Raw genomic sequence first — 6,000 nt, 5'->3', positions numbered from 1 at the left:
TGCCAACAAACACAATGGCTGTTTTCGAAGAGGAAACTTGACAAGTACCTCACATCAGTTCCTGACAACCCAGACTGTGGTTAGTATGTTGAACTGCGTCTGGACAGAAGTAACAGCCTCGTTGATCAGGACATGATCCACAGGGAGGCCTGGTCCAAGACCGAGCCGCGGGGGCGTTATCCCCGAAAACCATCCTTCATGTATATCCATCCCCAATACTGCCGTTCGTTCCTTTATGCGTGATTTAACATATAACAGAACTCAGTATTTGTTATTCTCGGGCAGAACTCATAAGAAGATGAGAACAAGAATAAAGGAACACTGCCGTAGGCTTACTGGCCTAGTATAGGTAAGTTCAATTCCTACACACTTGTATCTATCTAACCTTTAAACAAAATTACCTAAATATCTCACCTCACTGACACTACTTGGGAAGTTGTTTCCCTCGTATTAAACTATATTTATATATAAATAACAGACAAATAAGGAATTAACAAAAAAAAGCTGGTGACTTACGTCTGGTAGCGAGGGGAATATTGGAATAATTACGAGTATTTTCTACAGGATACTAAATACGTGTGAGTTATGCATGTGTTGCCTGGCCACAGTACCAGTGAACACACTGGTACTTCAAGAAGTACGTGTTGCCTGGCCACAGTACCAGTGAACACAGTGGTACTTCAAGAGGTAACCAGTTAGACTGAAGGACAAGCAAGAATATGCTTTGACACTTGAAGGTCTACCTCCACAGGCCCTAAGCAACGTCCTCTACACAAGAGTGACAAACCTGGCACTTCGCTTCTTCCCAGAGTGCCAAATCTGATTTCGCCTTCATAATAAAACCGCATAGCATCAAGCAAACAAGTGTAGAGCACTCAAGTATACAACCTTGGGAAATAAGCAGTCTATCTCTTATAATGCATGTTTTAGTCCCCCTGGCTGCTCTCCTCACTAGTCTCTCACCATTATAATATATAAACTTTACGACTTGAGATTTAAACGCTCTGGGCCACGTGAGGCACAGCGGCGGCGGCTGCGGCGATGGTTGCGACTGCGGCTACTTAGGTTTTTGGTGGTAGTGGTTGGTGGGACGGGATGGGGAGGGTGTGGATGTGACTGGTTGGAGTGGTAGTACCGAGTGGTTACGGGATGTTTGTCTTGCATAATATAAACGTAGAAGATACCCAGAGTCTGGGTATCCTGCTCATCTGTGGGGTTGTTTGCTAGGTACCACGTGCTTTGCTATGTGCCGCGGGCCTTGCTGGGTCACTGACACTTAGGTAATATCCTTCAGGTTATGGCGCTGTTTCGTCACTTCCCATAAAAACCTTTTACTGGTTTCTAGAGTTGTTCTTTCCAAGCCCTATTATCGTCTCTCCCTTCACACTCCCTCCTCTCTCCCTCTCACTATAATGCACCTGCCTGCGCCTCCTGGGTCATAACTTACCAATTAGTAGTCATTAAAGTAATTAGCCTCAGCTTCCTAAGTCATGATAAAGTTGAAAATGCTATGGATGCTCTCCTTTCTTCCTTCACCCCTTTCTCTCTCTAGCACCGACATTACTTTTACTTAACCATACCACGGGCGGGATTTGAACCCGCGGTCAGAGAGTCTCAAAACTCCAGACCGTCGCGTTAGCCACTGGACCAGCTAGCCATAATAAGATTCGTCCAACTAGGTTCAAATCCCGCCCGTGGTATGGTTTGTTTGCAATCGTGTCATTACGATTTCGTGAGTCAAGTTACTTTTACTTCCTCACCTATCCCTTATCCTCCTCCCATCTCTCTCCCTTATTCATTATGTACATCCTCTTCCCTCATTCCTTGTACCTATCCTTCTCCATCTACCAACTTTTCTCCTTCGCTCCTTACTCGCATTCATTCATGTTCATTGTCTGTTTCTATTTGTCTTCCTTTCTTCCTTCCTGGTTTCCTTTGCTTACCCTTCCTATTATTTCCATATAAAAAAAACAAATCATCCTCTTTATACCTAAACTTGTCTTCCACGCCCCAGAAGCTGCATGACCATGGCCGTGTAGGGTTGTCAGGACGGGTCCTGGCCCGGGTTTTCTGCATGTGGTGACCGGCAGCGGCTTCCGAAGGAGTGTCGGAGTTTGTACAAGTGATGTACCTATGGCAAGGGCACGTTGAACATTTATGTTGTATAGCGTTTATAGCTCTATGGCGGGGACAGCACTATGTATGACAAAGGCACGGTGACCCGCTCTATGACCCCCTACAGATTTACGGCTTCCCCAGGTACTTTATAACCTCTACGGGTTTAATGGCCCCGGAGAAGTACCAATAAAATTTTAAGTGTCAGTTGTTTTTTTTTAACTTGATTCATTACCAGAAAAATTTTTAGTCTTTTAAGTGTCAAGATAATTTTCTGTCTTTAAAGCCAACATGAGTGTGTGTACTCATCTATTAGTTGATTCACAGCTCGAGTCACAGGACCTCTTCGCTGGTCGCTACTAGGTCCATTCTCTCCCTGCTCCATAGCTTTATCGTATCTCTTCTTAAAGCTATGTATGGAGCCTGCCTCCACTACATCCCTTTAGATTGTTCCACTTCCTGAAAACTCCATGACAGAAGAAATACTTTCTAACATCCCTGTGGCTCATCTGAGTCTCCAACTACCAGTTGTGACCCTTTGTTGCTGTGTCCTATCTCTGAAATATCCTGTCCCTATCCACCTTGTCAATTCTCAGTATTTTCTATATGTCCCCCCTATCCCTTCTGTCCTCCAGGGTCCTCAGGTAGATTTCCCTTAACCTCTCCTCACAGGACATACCCCATAGCTCCGGGACTAGTCTTGCTGCAAACCTTTGCACTTTCATTAATTTCTTTACGTGCTTGACCAAGTGTGGGTTCCAAACTGGTGCTGCACATTCCAATATGGGTGCGCGCTTGTGTGTACTCACCCCCATGTGGTTTCAAGGGGTCGATTCACAGTTCTTGGTCCCCGCCTCTTCGCTGCTCGTTACTAGGTCCACTCCCGGCTCCAAGAGCCTTATCGTGTGTAGCAGTAGTAGTAGTAGCAGCAGCAGCAGCAGCAGCAGCAGCAGCAGCAGCAGCAGCAGTAGTAGTAGTAGTAGTAGTAGAAGAATAATAAGTGTCAAGGTAAGTGTTGGCTGGTGGTGTGTGTTGTGGCAGCATTCACCTGCCAGACTATAATTATCCAGCAGCTCCACCTTCCTCACTGTTTACTTTCTTCCCTGGGGTAAACACAGGCACTTCCGATGCTCCTGGGTGCCAACTCTAATGCGTCATGGTGGAGGCACTGAAGGGAAGACGCTGAAGGAAAAAAAGGCTGGATATATATATATATATATATATATATATATATATATATATATATATATATACATCCACAGTTTGCTGCTATCCTATTCTGGACGAAAATTACACAGCAGGAACAAAAGGTACATTTTCTTAGCTAGCTTTCGAGTGTAGGTTGTGGGGATGCTGAGGGGAAGAGAGAGGTGGGGGCGCTGAGTGAGGTGAGGGGTTTTCAGAGTGAGGGGAGAAGAGGAATTCTGTGGAGCAGAATAGTTAGTTGATCTAACAACCTTGGCAGTAAGAAGTGCCGGGGGAGGACGCCATATTGGGATGGAAGGGGTAGAATAGTTGACTCGGACAACCTTGGCAGGGATCAGCTCGAGTTGACGGATATCAGCATCAACTCTGGTGCTTGTCGTATGCACTACCCGACATGTTATACTACAGTTTTCGCTGACACTCATGCTCCTCCTCAGTCAAGCATTCAAAAGCGGCCATTCTGCAACAGCAACAACAATGAACATTCGTAATATATAATTCAATAACAAAAGAAACTACCTGTATATTGAAAACAGATGCACAAAAGGGGATACGTTTTTATTTTCTTTTGTGTACAAAACCATAAGAACAGTTTGGTTATTCAGATCTTTCAATTGTTTCTAATATTAGGGATACAGATACTCAATTTCAGGCCGAGGCCGATACCAACAAAATTAACCAATACCCAGCGATATTGGTACTCTGGTATCTGTAGTTTCTACAATAATCAAATTTACACTTTCAACTTGCTACCCTCCTCACCGCTCCACTCTCATATTAATCAGAATAGCAAAGCAAGCAAAATCACTGGAGGTATTCTTTTACATTCCACAATCCGTGTCCAAGAATTCAGCGTCACCAACCGTATCGCCAAAACTAGACGAAATGAGATATATCCCGTCCGTTTATGTCGAGAGAAACACTAGGTTTTTAGTCAAGCAAACACCCTGTGGAAAGAGTGACACCCCTCCCAGAGCTTAACACGGTGTTAAAGTGACCCAGAGGGACTGAGGGAGGGGAAGTATAGACGGAGGGGCAAGAGGGGAAGTATAGACGGAGGGGCAAGAGGGAAATGGATAGCTAAGTGACAATTGTTTGATCAAATTCTGTATATGGTTTAGAATTAGACGTATTCCTAACAAGTCCTGGTAAGAGAAAGAAGGGAAAGGAGAGGAGAGAATGATGGTAACAAGAATAATCACTCCTCCCTCGTGATATAATGGACAAACATATCAACACCACCAAACCAAACAATCCTTTGGTCTCGTATCTCCATCCTCCATCACTGTCCACCACCTCCATCACTCTCCATCACCGCCCACCAACACACTCATCTCCTCCCTCCTACCCACTTCACCTTACATACTGGGGGTCAACACTGTACCTCCTCCCATGGGAGACTTAAGTCTCGAGACACTCCCCAGATAGGGAGCCAAGGCCGGGTCACCACTACTTGGAAAAGACCCGGGCTGGGAGAATACCGGCGAATAATAATAAAAAAAAAAAAAAAAAAAAAAAAAAAAAAAAAAAAAAAAAAAAACTCACTCACCGCAGTACGTGTTAACTGCTCTACCACAATTTCTAGTGCTCCCAAAATATTCATAAAAAAAAAATATCCCAATTAGTTTTTCAACCGTCTCTATACTTTCATTTCCCAAATAAATTTTTCCTAAAATTTTAACTATTGTAAAAAGCTTTTCCTTTACTATTATTTTCCGATCATAATTTCCCAAGTTAAGGTTCTCTCAATATATTAGGTGCCCCTGATTTTCGCTATTATTTTAAGCTTCCTCAATCTTACTCCAACAAGTTACAGTGCAGTGTTAGTGACTAGTTAATAGTCTAATTTGGACAGAAACGTAAAAATTTCTCTCTCTTATGTGCGGGTTGTGTATACAGAGCAGACTGGGGACCAGGGACTCGAGTGTCTTACATGTATATGGTGTTAGGCCCTTCGAATGTACTCTATGGAGTGCAGACCAGAACACATTTCAAATGCTTCGAGGCATTCCCAGTGGTTTAAATGCTTTACTGACTAGGCAGACAGGCAGTAAACAATCTCGATACTTTTTCCAACTGTGATATCCCTCCTGGTTTTGAAGTGCAGTCAGCACACAACAATAGTCTAGACACGAGAACAAATCATTTATATTATTCTTTTCTATACAAACTAACTTTGCATGCTAAAAGACCAAGAATATATCTTTCTTACACTGTGAAGCTACCATAATACGATTTTAATTTATACAATTAAAAAGAAAAAATACAACTCGCTGGTTATTTACGGCATTAACAAGTTGCTGACATTAATAATTTACTGCCATTGTGATGGAATTCTGTTATACTAAAAAAAAATAAACACTATACAATTACAACAATTCAAGGAAGTTAATTAGTCGTATTCCACATGTGATATAAATTCTAGGAAATCATTTCCAATATATTTTATAAATTTTGTAACAAAAAGAATGAATGATTCTTATTTGTCAACTCGATATAATGAACTAATTCAGACTATAGAAATGCAGATTTATTTTTTAAAGTTCAATTTACAGGTAAGAGTTTATCTTACTTGAGGAGATTTAAAAACCCAGACCTATCTACATACAAGGAGGCCCCGCTTTACAGCGCTTCGCTAATGCAGCGCTTTTCAATTATAGCCATTCTTCATTTATTCAG

This window comes from Cherax quadricarinatus, chromosome 76, assembly GCF_038502225.1.
Source record: "Cherax quadricarinatus isolate ZL_2023a chromosome 76, ASM3850222v1, whole genome shotgun sequence".
In the NCBI taxonomy this organism is placed as follows: Eukaryota; Metazoa; Arthropoda; class Malacostraca; order Decapoda; family Parastacidae; genus Cherax; species Cherax quadricarinatus.
The sequence above is the reverse complement of the archived record's forward strand: the minus strand, read 5'-3'. Positions refer to the sequence as shown.